Consider the following 22,898-nt stretch of genomic DNA (forward strand, 5'->3'; position numbering starts at 1 on the left):
ACCTCGGTTCTTTGATCACACATCTGGCTTACACTTAGAAGATTATGCTTTAGTCCATCAACAAACAAAACATTTCCAGCCTTAACATCTTCTTTTAAAGGAGCAATACCTTTTCCTTTTATAGTTGCAGGAGTATCATTTCCAAAAGAGACTTTCTTTCCCTTTTCTAAATTAGAATAAGATTCAAGTTTTTCTTTATCACCTGTCATATGCTTTGAACATCCACTGTCAATGTACCATAGATTTTCTTGTCCTTCTGCATAGAATGCTATCCCACATCTTTCTGTTTGAGGTTCCTTTATTTTCCATGTTTTGGTGCCTGAGGCTTGTTCCTTTTTTTGTTCTTGTACCTTTCTTTCCGGAAACCTGCTTCTGCATTCAAAGTCTTCATGTCCAAAATTATTGCAAATAGAGCATTCAACTTCATTTTCAAGAGCTGAAAAGTTGTTATAGGTCCTTTTTGTAATCCCTGTCATACTTCTTTGTTTTTGAGCTTCCCTAGTCATGATTGTTTTATACGCAACACATTGAGCTGCTTTGTGACCAAAGTTATGGCAAGAAAAGCATTGTCCATTGAAGAAGTTTCTGCGATTATTGAATCTACCAGCCAACTGATTGTAATTTCTATTTTCATCTATTCTTGAACCAAATTGGGAAGATTTTACCTGTGGCTGGTTGTGGCTTTTGTTCACCCTTAAGCTGGATTGCCCCTGATAGTTTCTGTTTGACGTTTGTCCCTGCTTTACCTGATGATCTTCCTTGTGCTCTTGCTCATTTCTTCTTGCTGCATCAAGATAACTTTTTGAAGTGGATGCTTGAGAAGTTTCTCCATTATAGCCCAGACCTGTCTTATTTAGTGGAGACCGCTGCACACTGATAATCTCATTCAAAGTTTCAGATCCTTTGACAAACTTGAGATTAATAGTTTTTGTTTTCTCAATTTCTTTTCTAAGACCAACAATTTCACCTTCTAATTTTTCAAGATGTTTTTCCTTTTCATCAATTTGAAATTGTAGAGTATCAATAATCATGTTCTTTTCTTCTATACATCTCTTGAGTCTAGTAATTTCATCATAAAGGTTATCCACATCTACAGCATCCTCATAATCATCATCTTCAAATGCCATTAACAATCTATATTTGTTACCTTGTTCATCTTCATCGCTGTTTGATAAGCCATCACTATCTTCATGGGTGTAGTAGCTTTTCTTATTTGCACTCTGTTTCTTGTTCCATCTAACTGGTTCCTTTCCTTTATCCTTATAAGAGCATTTTGCAGCATAATGACCTACTCTTCCACAAGCAAAACATTTGAAAGGTAGCTTACCTCTGAACTTTCCAGAACCCCTTTGAAGATTTCTGACAAAATTTGATTCTTCTTCCTCTTCTTCTGGAACATGACTTGCTTCATAGTGATCTTCTTTGCCTGATGCTTTAAAAGCAGCTTCCCTTCTGTCTGATGGACCTCTCTTTCTCATTTCATAAGCAGTTAGAATTCCATGCAGCTGAGACATAGTGAGAACACGGAGATTTTCCTTTTCTTCTACTGCAGATACTTTAGATTCAAACTTGGGGGATAAAGATCTTAGAATCTTTTGAACTACTATAGTCTCTTTTATTTCTTCACCCAAATTTTTCATACAATTAACAATCTCATCTACCCGAAGAAAATAATTAGCCACACTTTCATCATTATACATCTTGAGAGTCTCATATTGAATCCTGAGAGTTTGAAGTTTAGCTTCTTTTACCTATTCATCTCCTTCATAGCTAGTGATCATTTTGTCCCATATCTCTTTTGCTGATTTGAAGTGCATGACCTTCATGAACTCTGTTTGAGATATACTTCCTAATAGAGTACTGACTGCTTTTGCATTTGTTTCATACTGCTTTTTCTCAGCTGGATCTGTAGGAGTAGCTGAAGGAAAGGCATAGCCTGATTCTACAATGTTCCAAACTTCTGTACCAAGAGATTGAAGATATGCAGTAACTCTTACCTTCCAATAATTGAAGTTTGTCCCATCGAAGACGGGTGGCCTGATTGATGCTTCTCTCTCGTAGTTGCTCATGATGAACGATCTACCTTCAAGCGATCAAGCTTTTCTGAAGGACCTGGCTCCGATACCAATTGTTGGAAATAATACTGAGAGGGGGGGTGAATCAGTATTATCTAGCAATTTACCAAATCTTCCTTATTTGATCTTTTGAAATATTCTTGCATATCAGTACCATAAAACAATGAGCATGAATAAAGAAAATAGACAGTCACACCAAAGAACACAAGATGTAAGGTGGAAACCCAATGCGGGAGAAAAACCACCTGCTGCAATATGTCTCTATCTTCTTTCAAGAAATTCTTTTTACAATGATTTTGTACTGGTGCAGTCCTTTACCAGCACGCAGGCTGCAACCTGCAGAGAGCTACAACTCTCTCTCGTTTTCCAGTCTCTCCTGGAAGGGAGCTACAACCCCCTACTTCTTTTCATGAAGAATCAAATGATCAACAAGTATACAACAGATACAGTCTACTACAGATATCAGATCAGTAATTACAGAAACAACCCAGAACACCTTATGGACAGAAATATACAGTCAACAGATCATCTTAAGATAGGGACGCATATTTTCTTTCTGTGGCCTGCGACTGGACGCAGTGTACCTTATGATGTTCTGCGTGCAGACGCACTGTTCCTCTTTGCTTTTCTGCGACCGACGCACTCAGCAACACTATCGCGCCGCGTCTTTCGCTTCAGAGACGCACCTGAGCCTTTACTGTACTGCGTCCCGGCGCACTTTCCCTTCACTGAATCTGCGTCCCTTCAGATATAGAAGATAAGAGGACTTCAGAACCAACCCAAACACTCAGATCCACAGATCTGATTATGCGCCATATAGATCGTAGTCCATTAGAAGATTCGCCCTTATAGATTTGGACTAGATCTCACCAAGAGATATTCAACCAAGATGATGCTCAATCCAAATGAACTCCTTTGCTTTATATAGGCAAGCGTGGAACAATACCACGAGCCGACACCATAGAAACACAAAACCGTCGGCTAGATACCACACAAGAAACCCCCACGTGCTTTTCTCTGCCTTGAAATGAGTGCACTGGGCGGACGCACCTCCTGAACGGCTGGCCTGCGTCCCTGGACGCGGGTTCTGCATGGTCTACCTGCGGGGACGCACTTGCTGAACATATTTTCTGCGTCCTTCTTGATTTATCACCTGAATGAGTTTGCCATCAAGGACAACACCTGAATCATAATGCCAACAGAATAGACTTTACCTCCTTCTACCCTCTAGACTCCCACTTCTCAAAGTATGCAGGAAAACAGACCAAAAGAAGAATCTTCATCTTCAACAAAAGGTGAAAAAGAATTGATTATTTATCAAAAGAAACCAAGAAATGACTCCAAAGGCACTTCTACTCAAGATTAGAAAGAGCCTATAATCATCAATTTGGATTATTCATAGGTTTCTACAGGAATAGAAGAAAATGTAATCACCACTCCATCCTTCTCTTCAATTGCACAAAATTTGTTGGAGATCACCCAGTCTATAGGAATAAGTCAGAAAGAAGAGCCAAACATCTTCATTAATTTCCTTGAAATTAGACAGAAGAATGAATCTCTTAAGGCAAATGTCTATGCTCAGTTTTTGAAATAGACATCAACTTCACAACATAGGTTATTGACAACTTTTGACAATGAAAAAGGTAGGATGCAAATGGAATTCCTACAAGCTCAAGTTCCTTTTCCAAAGGCTTCTTCATACTACAAGAAGACCATTTTTTTCTTTGATGCCAACCAGATACATCCAATCGACCAAATGGATATGCACAAACCATATGGTGAGATGCTTTTCTCCACCATGACTAGCACTACTATGGTATTATCAGAATTAGGGACAACTCTTTCAAATGTATAGTCTCAGTTAAAGATAGAAAAGATATCCTATTTGGCAAAGAATAGCAAGGTAAAATCATTAGAAGACTAGGTGATCAAAATTGGGTATGATCGCACTGATGTGAAAGCTACAGAAGACATTATTAAAAAGAATAATTTAGATAATTCTGCATTAAGCAATCAACTTAAGCTACCTTCTACAGAGGATCCCCAAACTAAGGAGAGATCAAAGATTGAGAAGCATAAAGAAGAAATGCTCAAGTTAATCATAGAGAAAAATGTTAAAATAAAAAAAATGGAAAAGTAAATTGAGAAATTACTTTAAAAAGGAAGAATCTGTTGAAGTACCCATAGCTCCAATTAAAACTATACCTATTATAGTGTCAAGGACAACAAGGGAATAAACATTAGAAACAACAAAGTCTACATCAACAATAGGTGATTTAAACAAGGTCATACAAGATTTGTCTCTCCAGAGATAGGAAAATCAAAGGCTTCACAAGAAATTTAAAAATCTGGAGAATCAAATGATTAAGAATGATACTCTTTATCTTGAAGAGATGCAAAAGTCTCACAGATTGAATAGAAGGATAGAAGAGTTGGAAAATGATTCATTAATGACTCAGACCTTGACCCAAGCCAAAGAAAATATTTGGACAAACATTAGTCAGGATACACTTGATTTTTCACCCTCGATACAGATTATTTTTTAACAGGAAGAGCTCATTAATAGGTAACAGACAACTATTGAAGAATTCAAAGAACTCCTTAAGGAAAAACCAAGTGAATCCACATACATGATCAAAGTGCTCAATTCAAAAAATAAGAATGAATTGGAAGAGATTCAGATTGTTGACAAGACATAAACTACTCTAGAGATTAAGAAGGTTTTGCAGAAAAGGAACCTCATGACTTAGTTGGAGTAAAAGTACCAAACTTTGAAAACTTATGTCCAAAGGTTTCATTTGAAGTTCAACTTACTAAACCAAAGAGGACTGCCACGATTAATGGCACCAAATGACAAGTTAATCAGTTTCGAGGAATATTGTCAAAATATGTATGCAATTGCAACTGATAAATCTAAATTTTTAGGTATAAAGGGTCACCTTACATTGTAGGAATTCCTAAAGGTTTTGGATTTTGATTGAATAATTAAGCATGAAATCAAACATTATCTTTGTTAATAAGCCTACTTTTCAAAAGTATATTGAGGTTGATGAAGTCTACAGGAAATTGGTTAGTATTTCCATACCAAGTGAAGATAGATGGGATCACTTGTGTGAAATCATCGAGTAAATTTCATCACTAACTGACAGGCAAGAAGGCAACACTTTTTGGGGACCAGGTCACCAACAAATTCCTTAAAGATAGTGCCAGCACTGGGCAGTTTTATAATTCCTATATTTTTGTACTATTTTTGTATTTTTGTTAGAAAATGTCTCTAGAAGATCTTTCATTTTGTATAAATAACTCTTCCTTCAAGTTATTAAGGGTTGAACCCTTGGATGAGCTTTCAAAGCAGAATTGTAACTAAGCTGGAGATTTGCTTCAAATTAATGAAAGGATTCTAGATTTACCTCAAATAGTTTGTCTCCTTGTGAATTTTTCTTATGTGTTCATTTCATTATGTTTTTCTTCGTGTATTTAAGTGTTTATGGAGAAATATGGGTAAGATCAAACTGAGTACCAGTCCATCATAAATCCCCTATGAATTTATAATCCATAATTAGAAATTAGTTTATAAAACTATCTGTTATTATAAACTCCTATATATCTATAAATTGGCACACCCATATGCATAAGATTAAATACATTTTGTTGATCAGGTAGACATTGTTTTCATGTATTGTTTCTTATAATTAATTAAATATTATATTTGAATATTTAGTAAGTTGTAATTATTAAGACTCTTCTATTCATTCAATTTAAATCAATTACCTATTTGTAGACAAGTAAACAACCCCTTCATTCTCTTTAGAAAGTGTTAAACTTTAAGCACTTGTTTTCAAACTGTTCATAACATTCATCATCCAAAAAGTTTAAAACAAAAAAAACTTTTTAGATGCTATGGCATGATTAATTAACCTAAAATAATCTAAGAGGACAATAGGATGCAATATTCATGTACAAAAGCAACCAATATCATGGTCCACCTTATCAAGGATGGGAAATAATTTTTCATCACCATACATAATGGAAAGTTTGAAAGTTCACTAGTAACTACCAACGAAGCGATGAAATTGATCAATTTTTTAAAAAAGTATATATTATTAGTTTTAAGATAAATTCATTCTAGTGGGGAGTCAATAAGGGAAAATAAATCCTTGTAAGGGTCTAAAAAATAACCAAGACATCGATTGGAAGGGTTGTTATAAACAGAGAGGTCAGTATTCTAGGAGTACCAAGAGCGAACTAGAGAACGATAACATTTTTTTGAATTCTTCGTTGCCAAATATCACAGGGGCTTCACTCGGGGAGAAATATCATACCACATGCATTCATATTGGGGGATATATATTGAGAAAACATGACATAATATATTTGGGGATATATAGGGATAAAGGGTTTTTATATTCACAGATATAAAAGTGGAGGTCAAAATTAATAAAAAAATATAAATGGGTATAAAAAAATTTAATGAAAAAATGGATACGTACAATATTTAGTAAAATTAGGGTTTTTTTTCAAATTAGGAAGGTATATTGGGTTCATATTGGTTGGGGGTTAAATAATGTGATTTTTAGAGGTATTTTCCAATATGTAGTAAAATGAAGGGTATTGTTTAATATGCCATGAACACACGTGATATGTCAGAGGTTCATTGAGTGAAGTCCTCATGGAAAATATCACAATACATATAAATTCCATTCTAGAAGTGAACAAACTGAAGAAATAGTTGCAAAAACTATTGGAGCATGATCTAATTTGACCAAGTATCTCACCTTGTGGGTCACCCATCATAATTGTGCCTATGAAGGTGTTGTAGCAGCTACAACCAACCTCCAAAATTGTTCCTTAGCTTCGTTTTGGATCCTCCCTACCAACCATCCTAGTAGCATGTCTTGCACAATCAAGTACATAGGCTTCATTGGTTTTTTATCTGCTTGCCAAGCTATGCATGATAGTTTGTTTAACCCCCTGGCACATTGGCTTTCCGAACTTGGACTAGCTGCAGGCTAAGAAACTCCCTTAGAAAATTGTGCAATTCTGGAGGGGAACCAACCTTCCATGCATAAATTGTGAATATTTGTTGGGCAACCAGTTGGGACAAAAAATTGCGCAATCCAATCAAAAAACCTTCCTCAAAAAAATTACGTAATCTAGCCCAGCAATGCAACATAGCCTACAAATTGTGCAATTATGCGCAGCAGTAAGCTGCTCCTCCCAGAAATTGCTCAATCCCTCCTAACAACCATCCCAACTCCTCCCAGAAATTGTGCAAAAATCCCTCTCAGTCAAGCAGGTTGTTTCATGTGCCTTCAGCTTAACCAGTTCCTTCTGGGACCGAGAAAAATTGACTTGCATGCATGGGTGGCTTTTTCCCGAAATAGGAAAAATCTACACGCAAAAATAATTCCTAAATGTTAGGGATCTTTTTTAGTAGCTTGAGGTTACATGCAAAGATCGTTTCAGAAACTTTCCTCCAAGTGTCATTTTTTCATAGATTTGTGGCATGTATTTCATGAGCCTCAAACTTATTTATTTGATTCTTAAAATCTTATTCTTCACATCGGTCTTGGATCTCTGACATCCCACAGCACATCGAAGAGTCTTCAGCACATCCAACTTAGTTATTTTCACGTAAGTTTGCTTTACTTGTCTTTTGCAACATTTCTATTGCCTTTTGTGTTTGAGCTTGTGTGAGTGTCGTCCTCCTAATTTCTGTGAATGCTTGTTTTCATTTTCATGGATCTTAGCCTGTACAAGAACCATTTCAATTTTTGGTAGCATCTCACTATTGTCGCATGCATGACACTCTTTTGCACGAATGGTTGTTTATTCAGTGATTCGTTTCACACACATGCATGTTGTTCCATTTTCTGAATCTTGCATTCATTGTTTTCATGCATGATAATTCACTCATGCTTACAATCATTATCACCATGCATTCAAATCTTCATATGCTTTAGTTTCCCATCAGCGGGTCTTAGCAACCTTGGCTCGGACTCCACCTTTCCTAGACAACATTTTGCAATTTTGAGAGGGAAGGCTCTACCTTCCTCTCAGAAAATTTACAAATCTCATGAGTCAGTGCCCTCTAGGCTTGCTCTGTGAAATTCTGAGAGGTAGTGACTGCTGGCCCAGAAAATTACGCAATGCAGTCCCTAGCCCTGCATCACTTTCCTATTGAATTTGCGCATTGCACAATCTCAACACCCAGCAGGCCAGTCTAGATTGAACATTGTACAATTCGAGTACTCAGCTAGACTCCCTATAGTATAGACTGCCTTTTGTGCAGTTCCAGCAGTTAGTTTCCCAACCTCCCAGTGAAAATTGCACAATCCTTGCAAGGCGTTACCCAGGTATGTTGCATGTGAGTCCTCAAGTTTTCCTTGGTTTTAACTGACAGATTTCTTGCCATGCATGTTGCCATGTCTCCAGATATAGCAGTTGTTCATCTACCTCTCAGCAGTTCAGGATCAATGGCCTCCAAGAGAGCATGGTGAAAAACATCGACGAAAGTGCAACTAGAGAAGCAATTGAGCGAGTGTCTATGAATTTGCCAATATACAAAGACACCAAGCTGATCATAGACAAAGACATCAAGCTGAAGTGGAAAGAGGTCAATGATGCATTCTTAGCCACATTTGGGGAAGATCTTGAAGACTGCCAAGTCTATGTGAACATTCACAAGTCCGGCATGTACCGAATTGCATGCAGGTATCCTGCGTTCCGATGTAGATACATGATACATTGGATCGTCTCGCACAATGACCCCGAGACAATGATATTGAGAAGTGATAGTAGGATAGAGATTGCTACCTTTAGGGAAAAGGACTATCAGAAGATGTATCACTTGGCGAAGCCAGTGATCACCATGGAGACACCCTTTAGCATACCCAGCAACAATGCCAACTCCAGGGATATCTAGAAGAAATGGGTGAAGGAGCCAACCAATTTTAGGATGATACACAACCAGATTTACAAGACGAAAATACTATGGAAGGAGTATTAGTACTTGGTCATCTTTTCATGTCCCTTGTATGAACAAGAGAGCATGGAAACCTTCCCGCAGAGTTGGGTGATCATGTTGGACCAACTGACTAGTGAAGGCAAAGCATGCAACTAGTCTGACATGTTGGCTCACAGGCTGAAGGAACAAGTAACAAGAGCTTGGCAGTTTCCCAAAGGTCAGTAATAAAAAATATACATGTTTGCATACATCTTGGATGCAATCTATTCCCATCAAGAGTTCCTAGTCTTAAGTGGGCATGGACACCAGCGAAAACCTTTGTCAATACTTATTGTAATATGTTTTCTGAATGCATCTTTTGAGGAGTCATCACATAATTGTTAGATCATTTTGTCACCCCTGTGTACAAGATGATATTTGAGAAGGATCCACCTTGCATGTCGAAGGCAGTAATGGAGGCACTGATCAACATAGTAGATTGGTATGCCTCACCTCTTGGAACCTTCATACAGATGTACAATGTGGAGAAGCCTCGGCATTTTTTTGTCGAATTTTTTGATGGAGATGCTTGACATGCAAGAAGTGTCATACCACATCGCGACAGGACTGTCAGCTAGGCTGCACCAAAAGAAGAAGGTACCTTGGCCCACTCTTTCCTTGTTGATTGGGTTGTACAAGAAACATAATCTCAATCACGTGGATTCCAAAACACAAGAGTTCAATAAATATCCTTTCGACACTAGAAGCTTTAATACGTATGACCCACATTGTTTTGTGAAGGATCACTACGCGAGAGTACAGTTTTCGTGGATCAATGGGACATGTCAGTAGGCTGAGGAAGACCCATGGAGATATTGTCATAGCTTCTCCAAGCCCAATGAACGAGTCGAGATTTCTTTCAAATGGTTAGCGAAGCAGCATCCAGGAGAGCACTAGCACCAACAGCGGTAGAGGTAAACATACTAGTGCAAGACAAAGGAAAGGAAAAGATTGTCGACAACATAGAGGCAGAACAAAGCTGCAATTTCAAAGAAGACCCGCTTGTGTAGAAAGATGCTTTGACGATAGAGGCGAAGAGGCAACAATGCGATAGGAGGACCGCGCAAAGGTAGAGAGAAAAATAGAAGATGGAGGGAACAGTGAAGGAGTTGCATGAGTTGAAGGAGCAACTCCAGAAGGAACAGGAGTTGCGAAGATAGGAGAAGGAAGCACAAAAAGGATGGGTACAATATGGGGCACAACATACACAGATTGATGAAACTATGCCCATACAGATAGTAGACTCATCCAATCAGCTAGCACAAAGCAGACAAGGTGAGCAGTTGCAAGAGCAGGACTTCGCTCCAGAGATTGAATGAGTACTTAAGCGTATGGTTATAGAGATGGAGCAACCAGAGTTAGAGAAAGACATCGACCCCATGCCTTACCACTAAGAGGTCGAACCACCAGCTTCACTAGATCTTGAAGCAGAGCAAGTCCCAAGTGACCAAGGAGACACTGAGAACCTTGGAGAAAATACGAAAGAATAGATGTAAAGCATATCACTCGACAAGTCACAATATAGTGTTTTTAAATCATGCAGAGTGTCTACTCGGATGACCACACATCACCTACGCAATCCAAGGAACGAGTGATCATAACTGACATGTGCAAGCATCCAACAACATTGGTTGATGATAGAAAAGCACATGTTGAAGCCACTAGCTCGAGTGTTCACTTCTTGATAGCGGAGAATGAGAAAATGACTAAGGAGTTATAGACAGCTAATCGGGGAGGAGAACTGGTTACAACATCTACTTGAGGAGAGTTGAAGAAGAAAATACTAGATGAAGTGTCATCCCTTGAGACAATCATGTGAGCATTGTATTCCAGATTTGGTACCATGCATAAGGCGGTTTTCCATCTCAATGGTTAACAATAGTGATGTGTTAGGAGAGAACATACCTTGTCAAACTTGCATACTATTGTTGACCACATGCAAACATGGACAATTAGGTATAAGGGAGCCCTATTACACTTGCCCAAGATGATGAAGCCCTAAGGGATTGAGCTGAAGGCACACATCCAGAGTCAAATCTAGAACTATGAGGAACTCCCACATCTCATCACTAGTTTGCAGGCTTCCCATGCACGGGTATTCAGAACCATGGATGTTGTTGTGTGTGCACATGCAAGTCCATCTATTGAGACACTCACCAAGGCAAAGACAAAAGCACAAGTCTGACTAGAGATTGACTCGTACTTTGATGAGTTGATGCGCATAGCCACCAGCACAGACTTGGCGATCAATGTGGACACCATGCACTAGATCTCGCTGGTTCGACTGCAGTCAAGACAATGATGTGCATGTTATTAGATGAGTTGGAAAAAGGAGCGAGCATAGTGTACCCAGATGCAATAGAGGGAAGAGTTTGTTTCCAGAAAGATGTCACCAGAGAGTACACAGACACCATCACAGAATATTGAACTTGGCATCAGTTTGCCACTGTCAACCATCATGAGGATGTCGAAGAGATGGTCTTCCCATAGTTTTCTAAGTGGTAGTGATGTCTTGCATGGCTTGCTCAAGAATATTTTTTTCTCACATAGGTACATGTGCAGATTGTATGTAATGTCTTGTCAAGTGGAAGTTCAAGTGTTAATAGTTGAATGTAGCAATCATAGTGGAGTTGAAGAGTCATGAGGGTAGATCAATAGTAACAAAGAGGAATGTCAAGGTTCACCCCACCCTTTTCTATATATAGTCCCTTGTAACTCATTGTACAGTCTTTTAGTCAGGCAAGCCTCTAATAGGAGTATCTTAGAGAAAGCTTGGAGAGTATTGTAATGAGCCTTGGCTTCTCCACAGTGTAGAGCTAGTACATCTCTTTGGTGGAGCAGGCGGCAGTGGCTGTAACGTTCCACTATCGGGACTGATGGTTGGTCATGGTTGTACTATATGATTGGAAATATAACTTCTTAATATAATAGAGCCATCCTGTTTCATGCATATGTTGTTATTATATTTCAGCTAACTTGTTTAATCCAATGATAAATTTATCTGTTTACTCATGCATGTGTGTATACTCTCTTCCTGTATATGTATGTATGAATCTGATTGATATGTGTTATTTCTTTAACCATCACTTTGGATTGTTAGCTTACTTTCTTTACAGTTTGTGATGCATCTTCGCTCGTGTGTTCAATTCCAAGCCACATGCTTTCAGAGGTTTCCAAGGGGTGCACTCACCCCACTTTCCATGTGTTAGAACCATTCATGCTCCTTCCTTATCTTGTTGTGCATGCCACACCATTGCTACCAACAAGGGCATCTTACTTTCCTCTATCCACAACCGCGGTCAAGGAGATACCGTATGACCCTTTGTTGGGACTCCTAGACCAAACAGTCTGAGGTATAGTTGGGAATTCTTATCAGGGAGATCCCTTAACATGTTGGCGGGTCCAGCACCATCAACACTTATGGCACTAGAAGGAGGGTTAGATGACAAGATGTGTCTTCTCATGTTATTTTGAACCTTCACACATCTCTCATGGATTTTATCACACTCATCCCTTCGTGATGTTTTTGGCATGCCGAACCTCTCAACATCATGAGGGATTTTCTCGATCTCTTATTTGAATTCATGTATGATGTTGAAGGTGAAGTAGCTTGGCCTGAGTACTTAAAAGACTTCTATACATTTCTTGAGGATGCAGATGAGTTCTACGTAGAAGAGGTCAGGTTGTTTCTTGAATACATACTTCACGAATCCCCACAACGGTGGTGTTGGATTTTGTCTCCTGGAAGTGTGTACTCACTTGAGTAGTTTTTTGATCTCATTGAATCCATTTTCTATCATTTTGATGCAGAACCTCTTGACAAAAAATTGTTACAACAATGGAAGGCCCCGCATGAATTTCCTATGGAATTTTGGGACTACTTCTGTGTGGTGCAGTTTCAATCTCCAAAAAGTCAAATGAAATTCTAGTATCTCATGGAAATATTTGAGTACTATCTTACCAAATATATTAATCCTAAAAGGAGGTTTAAGCCTAAAGCCTACTCAACGTACTTCGGTGATGGAGTTGCGTAATAATAGTTGGGCACGGTCGCTATCACAAGTGACTGTCCATCATCCCCTCATCAAATAGCTCCACAACTATAGAGTTATGTGAGAGAACGGGCACACACATCCATTCCACTGTCACATCCTACCAATATCACTTCTCTCAATTTTCGCATAGATCTGGTTGCAAATCCCATGGGTTGTCACATGTATTTTGTACCTCAACCTCTGTCTTTGTATTCTGATGATCCTTCGGATTGCACTGTCTTGTGTTCTTCCATTCCAAACTCTACACTTATTGTGACAGAGGATCAATATATCTATGGAGTTGGTATTGCACAACTAACCTGTATTGTCATTCATGAAGAGTATGACTGGGAGCTTGAGCATCAATCCTCGATGAAGGATGACTCTCTTCTGTTGGAGCCTCCTCCGTTCTTTCCTTAAATCTTTGGTGATTATGACATCCATGATTTCACATGTATATCTTCATCTATGGATGCACCCATTGTTGATCATTCGTAGAACACACCGGATGTCAGTCCAACATTTGACAACACAGAGGAAAAATCATTCACTGAAAATCTGCTCGATTTTTCATCTGCTTTTTCCCGAAACACAGAAGGTGAATTTTCTTGCTTCTCATCTACCCCTCTGTTTGATTCATCAAATCATGAGGATGCTGATGAAATCATTGATTTTGTTGAGCATAGATGGCATGATCTATTTACTCTTTGATTTAATCACGATGATGATTCTATCACAGTTGATTTTTCTAAGCCACTTGTTTATGATAATCTATCTCTGCATGAAGTCGAAACCCCGCAGAATGTCGAGGCACTTTAGCCCGAGCTGATGGTTATGTCAGGTCCTTGCTGTCTTGAGGTTGGTTTCACTTTTGATGAGGAAATTGTTGAATAACCCGAGGCTCCTCATCACTCATCTATCTGAATTGAACATTAATCTCACACTGAGATTATGCTTCCTCCACACGAACTACACAATCCCATCACTCATGCATTGAAGGAATCTTACATAGCAAGCACATGTGCACGATGCAATTTGTCCTTGTTTCTCTCATTTTCTTGCATGTCATAGTCAAGAGTATGCGTATGCTTAAGAGCTGCATGGAGTGTCACACAGCACCATGGTAAGTCCACTGGTTGCATGTCATGCACTTGCACTCACTTATGTTCTGTGGATGTGTTCAAACTTGGAGTGTGCTTATCTTCATTGATATATCTTTCATGTTTTTTTTTTTGCACAACTGTGTTCTTTGCAAACCATGCCCTCACCAACATGGGTTGACCAATGTGTCGGTGACTGCATTGGAAGTATCACCTCACGTGAGCAGACCCATGTACCATTAGCTTAGGAGTAGGATTAGTGTTTGATTTTGGTTTTTTTTCTTGCATGCATGTTTTCTTCTTAATTTGCATGTTTGTTTGTTGGCTTGCTTGTTTTCTTACTCACTCTACTTATGCATTTACTTATGTCTTTTCTTTGCTTTGTTGTTTGTTTTATTGTTTAGATCCGTAGGTTAGTTTCTCATGAAACTATCTGTGACTCTTGAAATAAGATGGGTGAAGTACAAGAGGACTTGTGCAGTTATCAATACTTGGTTATCTTTTGTCTTACCTCTATATGAAGAACTTGTTATCTTCTGCCTATGATATTCCAATTGAAAATACATACTATTCAAAGTGAAGCTTGGTGAAAACACAACACTTGCGCACTAACTAGTTGACTTACTCTATTCGGTTTTTTTTAGGTTAATCCTTGTGAGCTCGGTAAAGTAGAGTAAGGTGAGGGGGAAAACTTAAAAAGCACGTCAGAGGTATATATATAAAATATTTTCTGAAGGAACAACCTCTTATTCTCTCAATAGGTCAGGATCCCTCTTCTGCCTCTGCAATGAATAAGTGATATGCACACTTATGAAAATGAAAAAAGAAAAAATGAAAATGTGAAAATTTTCGAAAGAAATGAAAAATGAATAAGGAAAAAGAAGAGAAAGGCTTCATGCACAAATAGGTGATGTAAGTAACTCCACTTGGGTAATAACTAGGCTCGCTGGTAGCGGAGCGATGCTTGTGCTCCTACGTGACTCCACGGGGTACTGTCCAGGCCTGCTCGCAGCGGAGCAACATTAAAGATGAAAGTAAAAATCTGATGGTCATACTTATTTTGCACCAATATACCCCTCACCCTAATTGAAACAACTATCTTGGCTTGGCTTTGAATGTGTATTGACAAACCAAGAGCTTGGTAGATGCTACATCTTACAATCAAGCAAGTGTGGAAAATAGGATGAACAGTGGACTGAAGAATACTGCAGGAGGTGTTAGATTTTCTTTTCACAAACAAGGTCCATTCAAAGAGTTGGAGTGCTACTAGTGTGTCACCAAGTGTTGTAGCAGTCAAAACCACCCTCGAAAATTTTGCCTTAGATTCGTTTTGGAGCCTCCCTACCAACCATCCTAGCAACATGTCTTGCACAATCATGTACATAGGCTTCCTTAGTTTTTTAGCAACTTTCCAACATGTGCATGATATTTTGTTTAACCACCCTCATAGGCTGCCTTTCTGGACTTGGACCAACTGCTTATTGAGCAGCTTCCTCAGAAAATTGCTCAATTTTGGAGGGGAACCAGCATTCCCTCTAGAAATTGTGCAAATACACTGGGTAGCTTGCTCGAACAAGAAATTACGTAATCCAATCAAAAATCCTTCCTTAAGAAAATTGCACAATCTGGCCCAGCACTACATCTCAACCCAGAAATTGTGCAATTCTGGGCAGTGGTCAATCGATCCTCCTAGAAATTATGCAATCCCTAAGGACAGTCAGCCCAGATCCTCCCATAAATTGTACAAAAATCCCTCTCAGTCAAGGAGGCTCTTGCATGTGCCTTCAGGTTGACCGGTTCCCTCCAGGACCAAGAAAACTTGACTTGCATGCATGGGATTCTTTTTCCCAAAATAGAAAAAATATCCACAAAAAAAAGCATACCTAGATTTTAGGGATCTATTTTTAGTAGATGGAGGTTACATGCAAAGATCGATTTAGAAACTTTCCTGTAAATGTTGTTCTTTCCTAGATTTGTGGCATGCGCGTCATGAGCCTCAAACTTATTTACTCGACGCTTCAAATCTCATTCTTCACATTGATCTTGGAGCTCTGACATCCCACAACACAACGAAGAGTCTTTGGCACATCCAACTCAGCTATTTTTGGGTAAGACCGCTTTACTTGTCTTTTGTAGCATTTTTGTCACTTTTTGTGTTTTGGCTTGTGCGAGTTTTGTCTAATTGATTTCTATGAATGCTTACTATCATGTGATTGAACGTTAGCCTCTAAAAGCACTGTTTCAGTTTTCTTTATCACCTCACTATTGTCACATGCATGACATTATTTTTCACAAACGGTCATCAATTCAGCAACTCATTTCACACGCATGCATGTTGTTCCATTTTCTGAATTGTTCATTCATTGTTTGCATGCACAACAAGTCACTCCTGATTACACTTAGTATCACCATGCATTCACATATTCATATTCTTTTAGTGTCCTGTCGGTAGGTCTAGGTAACCTTGACTGGGACTCTCACTTGCCCGGACGACATTGCATAATTCTGAGAGGGAAGGCTCTGCCTTCCTCCCTGAAAATGGGCAAATCTGGCCAATCAATGCCCTCCAGTCTTTCTTTGCACAATTCTGAGAGGCAGCGATTGTTGGCCCATAGAATTGCGTAATGCAATCCTTGGGTCTGCATCACTTGCCAGTTGATATTGCACATTACACAATCTCAGCACCGAGCAGGCCAATCTGGATTGTGCATTGTGTAATTCCAGCTATCAACCTACCTCCCTATAGTCTGGACTACTTTTTGTGCAATTCTGACAATTAGTTGCCCGACCTCCAAGTGAAAATTGTGCAATCCTTGCCAACAATTCCCTGGGAATGTTGCATGTCAGTCCTCAAGTTATATTTTGTTTCAATTGACAGATTTCATGCCATGCATGTCACCATGTCTCTAGATATATCATGTGTTCATTCGTCTCTCAACAGTTCAGGATCATGGCCTCCAAGAGAGTAGGGTCAAAGGGCACTAACGAAAGTGCAACTAGAGCAGTAGCTGAGCGAGTGTCTATGAGTTTGCTGATATACGAAGACACCAAGTTGATCGTAGACAAAGACATCAAGCTGAAATGGAAAGAGGTCAAGGATGTATTCTTAGGAACATTTGGGGAATATCTTGAAGAGCACCAAGTCAATGTGAACATTCACAAGTCCGACTTGTACTGGATTTCATGCAGGTATCCTGTGTTCCCATGCATGGACATGATACATTGGTTCGTGTCACACGCTAAACCCGAGACAATGATATTGAAAAGTGTCAGCAGGATAGAGATTATTACCTTCAGGGCACAGGACTATCAGAAGATGTACCACTTTTCGAAGACAGTGATCACCATGGAGACACCATTCAACATACCCATCAAAAATGTGAACTCCATGGATATCTTGAAGAACTAGGTGAAGGAGCCAACCAAATTCAGGATGACACCCAACCATCTTTACAAGACGAAGATATTGTGGATGACGTATTAGTTCTTGGTCATCTTTGCATGTCACTTTTATGGCCAAGAGGAAATGAAAACCTTCCCACAGAGTTGGGTGATCGCGTTAAATCAACTGGCCAGTGAAGGAAAAGAATGCAACTGGTCAGGCATGTTGGCTCACAGGCTAAAGGAATAGGTAACAGGAGCTCGACAGCTACCCAAAGGTCAAAAAGCAAAAATTTACATGTCCGAATTGTTGGGTTGTGTTATATTCTTTCCATGACTAGCCCACGTAGTTAACCCAAGGGTTAGAAGGGGGGCGAAGGCCCCCCTTCATTGCATTGATTGCATAGCAGGGGGGGTCACAGGGGGTTTGAACGGTGCAGGTAACCCCACTCTATGGGTTCAAGGGTAGCGCCCTGGAAAATTTTGTTTTTGGACCCTATATTAGGTTGGGCGGACCTACCTATGGTTTTTTGCATGATTTTTCGCACATGGTTTTGGACGTGATGGTTTTTGGTCCATGGTTTTGGATGCAATGGTTTTCAGTCCATGATTTTGGACACGATGGTTTTCGGTATATGGTTTTGGATGTGATGGTTTTCGGTCCATGGTATTGGATGCTACAACATGTATAAATATGTATTGTAACATTGAAAGGAACATAATGAAAAATCAAGCTGGTAGTCGTAATTTTGGGATCTAGGAGAAAATCTCTGTGTATATGTGTTTTATGTGTTATGCTCTCGCATTGTTTATTTTCTGTGTTTTAGAATTCGTATGTACGTAATTTATGTACAGGGTTAAAACCTACATTTGGTATCATAGCTGTTTTTTCTTCAAGGGGATGCCTTTGTTATTGAGGTGCTTCACTCGGGCTTGTGGTAGACCCTGTTCAGTGGGAGAACTGCGAGATCGATTCTGGTGGTGAAAGAAGATGGTGAGCAGTGGAACGATAGAGATAAAGAAATTTAATGGCCAGAGTTTTGAGTTGTGGAAACTCAAGATGGAGGATCTGTTAGTGGATAAAGATTAGTGGATTGTGGTAGATCCGGATACTAAACCAATGGGAGTGTGAGATGAAGAATGGAAGAAGTTAGATTAGAAGGCAAAGAGCACAATACGATTGTGTGTCTTAGATTCAAAATCGCTGAATGTATTAGGGTAAGATACAGCGAAGGCTTTGTGGGAAAAGTTAGGGACTTTGTACCAATCTAAGTATCTGGTGAATAAACTGTTCCTGCGGAAAAAGGCTATATAACTTGAGGATGAAAGATGGGGACTCAGTGACAAAGCATATGAATGAATTTAATACTGTGGTAAGTTAGTTATTATCTATTGATATTAAAATTTTGGATGAAGATAAGTGCAGAAGTTTGTTGTGTTCTCTACCAGATTCGTGGGACAATTTGGTTATTACAATAGGTAGAAATACAACTGCCTTGCAGTTAGATAAAATAGTCTCATCCTTGCTGACGGAGGAGATGAGACAGAAAAATATGGAGAGCCCTAATGGTGATGCCTTGTTTATACGAGGACGGTCCTAGAACAGAAACAAAAATAAGTCATCGAGTGGGAGATCTAAATCTCCAGGAAAACCTATAAGGTGCAAGAAATGTGGAAAGGAAGGGAACTACAAAAGAGACTGTAAATCTAAAGCTCCTGATAAAGGAAAGGGATCTGATGATGCTCCTTCTGCAGAGGCGAAAACCACCTTAGATGAAGGTGGGGATGTGTACTTGGCTTCTTCAAGTACACATGTAGATCGTGAGGCATGGTTGATTGACTCAGATGCATAATTTCACTTCACTCCCCATAAAGAGTGTTTCTCCAAGTATGAGAAATATAATGGTGGTGATGTGATCCGAATTGGATCCTTAAAACATTTCCATGACTATTTCAAATTATGTCAGGCTTCAAAATCTTATGAATGATGAGTTTATCAGAAATGACCTCTGGACAATGGCAATTTGTGGCTAGCATGGAACAACGAGGACCTCAGTCAAAGCACACTAACTGTTGGCCCACGGAGAACATGCATGGACACAAATTGGCAATCGGAAGCCTAGATCCAAAAACAAAGGAATCTTTTGATACATGATTATGCTAATCGCGTGTCACAGGGAAAAACACTCAGTGAAGGAAAGCCCTGAGCACTCAGTCACAAGGGAAAACAAGAAACCATGTGGAAACCATCAGAAGGCGGGTCTCGCACCCAAAAATTGGCAGGATATCGCATGCACTTTGAGCAGTAAGTGGGTTTGGTTGAGTTTAGTGCGATGCCACACACTGGGTGACACACGTACAACGGATGTGAGAGAAAACCACTTACATCGCACAAGTAATGGTCGAGCAACTTACCCGTTTGATATAGATGGAGATCGTAGGATCTGGAGGCTCATATCAATGGTGGAGAATCAACCTGATGGAAGACCAAATTTGATGGGGAAACAGACTGAGGTACATGAGATTTTAGATCTGACATGACCGATGAATTGGAAGAGGAATAGTTTTGTGGGCAATCTTGGGGTAACAGAAATAACAACCGTTCAAAGAGAACTGACACTCAGTTCATGAGGAAATAGGTGGCCACCTCTCTGTGAAGTGTTACACAGTGATGATGATGTAGAGCAGGGGAGTTCCAGTGGATAGAGGCAAGCGATCCAGAGAGCTGGGAAGCAGAAATGAACAGTTAAGGAGCAAATTGGATTTAAGCCACGAACAAACAGAGAAAGCAGAGAGGAGAAGGAGGAGGAACAAAAGTAGAGAAAAACAAGTGAATTGCAGAGAATAGAGAAGCCGAGATGACCTGCAGAGCAAAGGCAGCATCGAGCAGACACAATAGAGAGAGTCTGAGAGTTTGTGAACTCCAAAGAATGCTTGAGAGGTTCAAGCAACTCGTCTATGTAGACTTGTCAGGTATTGAGTACCAAATTGGACTCATACCACAGAGACTAGTCGAGGTCAAGATTCAGTAAGGGGAGTTTGTGTACTCTAGGGACTCGGGGGATCCAAGTACAATCCTACTGATCATTCTCTATTAAGTGAGACTCAATTTGAGCTCCTTGTCATAAAATCTCTGCTTTAAGACACAATAGAAATGGCCACCACTGAAGGTTGGACCAGGAGACGTAGCCCAGGAGGATTGGGTCAACTCCTTATTAAATTTGTTGTGTTTTGTATTTGCTTACTGTGTTTCTCTTACTGTTTCAAGTGCTTGTGTATTTCACAATCTTATCGATTTGTTGCTTAAAATAACATAGGCAGACCCCAACACATGAGTCTGTAATACTTTCATTAATTAACTGAGATCATTCACGAGTGGTTTCAGATCATGATGTCTTCTTGGGGGATGACAGGAAAGCTAGAATCATTTGTCGCGGAAAAGTAAAGTTGAAGTTGCAAGGTGGAAGGGTTAGAACACTTCCGTGTATTCTGCATATTCCTGCATTGGCCAAAAATCTGATTTCCGTAAGCAAGGTGGATGATGCAGGTGTAAAAACAATGTTCGAGAAGGATACGTACAAGATGGTCTGGGGACCATTGGTATTGAGGAGTTCACATTGGAACTATGTACAAGCTGCAAGGTAGCATTGTTGTTGATGGGTGCAACAGTTCTGTGGTTCTTGAAAGAGGAGCAAAAAATCTAGTGGTCTCTAGAGAGAAGACCGTGTTGTGGCATCAAAGGCTTGGACATATTGGAGAGAAGGGACTTTGAATATTTCGTGACAAAGGTATGGTAGAAGGTATGAGGAATAACTCTCTTGATTTTGATTTATGTGAAAATTGTGTATATGGGAAGCAGAATCAGGTGAGTTTCCCCTATGGTGGTAAGAGGGAGAAACAGATATTAGAGCTTATGCACAATGATGCATTTGGACCTGTCAAGGTTCCATCACTGGGTAAGTCTATGTACTATGTATCATTTATAGATGACTTCTCAAGGAATACATGGATATATTTCCTTAGGAAGAAATCTGGAGTCTTTGATAGGTTTAAAGAATGTAAGGCTCTGGTGGAAAACTAGAGAGAGAAGAAGATAAAGGTGTTAAGGACAGATAATAGTGGAGAGTTTTGCAATAAGGAATTTGAATAATTCTGTAAGAAGTGTGGTATAGCACAACATAAGACTACTCCATACACACCTGATAAAAATGTAGTTGCAAAAAGAATGAACGAGACGTTGATGGAAAGGGCAAGAAGCATGCTCAGCGGTTCCAGGTTAGGACCGGAATTCTGGTCAGAGGTAATGGAGACAGCATGTTACCTAGTCAATAGATCACCTTCATTAGCATTGAAGAATAAGACTCCACAAGAGGTATGGACTAGTAAGAAACCCTCTCTTTCACATATGAGGGTATTTCGATGTGATGCATATGTACATGTTCCAAAGGAGAAAACAACCAAGTTGGATAGTAAATCTGAAAAGTGCATCTTTATTGGGTATAAGGATGGTTTAAAGGTTTATAAGCTTTGGAACCCAGTAACAAGGAAGGTTGTGTACAACCAAGATGTGGTGTTCAAAGAGGTGAAAGATTTTATTAAACATGAAGTCCAACCAAAGGAACCTGAGAAGATAGAGTTTGAGCTTAAGGAGGAAGAATTAGAGGCTTCAGCAGAGGAGGAATCAAAAGATGAAGAGCCACAAACTCTGGGTGTGAGAAGATTAGTTCGAGAAAGAAGGCAGCCGGAAAGGTATATTCCATCTGCTTTCTGTTCAAATTTTTGTTTATCTATTACTGATGAAGATCCAAGAACTATGAAGGAAACAGTAGATTCAGAGGACGACAAACTCTGGAAAGAGGCCATGGTTGATGAAATGACATCTTTGCACAAAAATGAGGCTTGGGATCTAGTGGAGTCACCTACTGGAAGGAAACGCATTGGCAGCAAATGGGTGTTCAAGAAGAAGACAAATGCAGAAGGAAAGGTGGAGAAATACAAAGCTTGGTTGGAAGAAAAAGGTTATTCCCAGGTGCTGGGAATTGATTTTGGTGATATTTTTTCTCCTATTGCCACGGTAACTTCTATTAGATTCTTTTATCTCTTGCTACTGCTTTTTATTTTGAGGTAGAACAGATGGATGAGAAGACAACATTTCTTCATGGGGATCTGGAAGAGGAGATCTACATGAAGAAACCTGAAGTTTTTGCAGTGAAGGGTAAGAAAGAACTAGTATGCAAGTTAAATAAGTCTTTATATGGGTTAAAACAATCACCAAGGATGTGGTATCAGAAGTTTGATACAT

This window comes from Pinus tabuliformis, chromosome 4_1 (genome assembly GCF_031772625.1).
Source record: "Pinus tabuliformis cultivar Carrire ecotype Pingquan chromosome 4_1, CPIR1, whole genome shotgun sequence".
Classification (NCBI taxonomy): Eukaryota; Viridiplantae; Streptophyta; class Pinopsida; order Pinales; family Pinaceae; genus Pinus; species Pinus tabuliformis.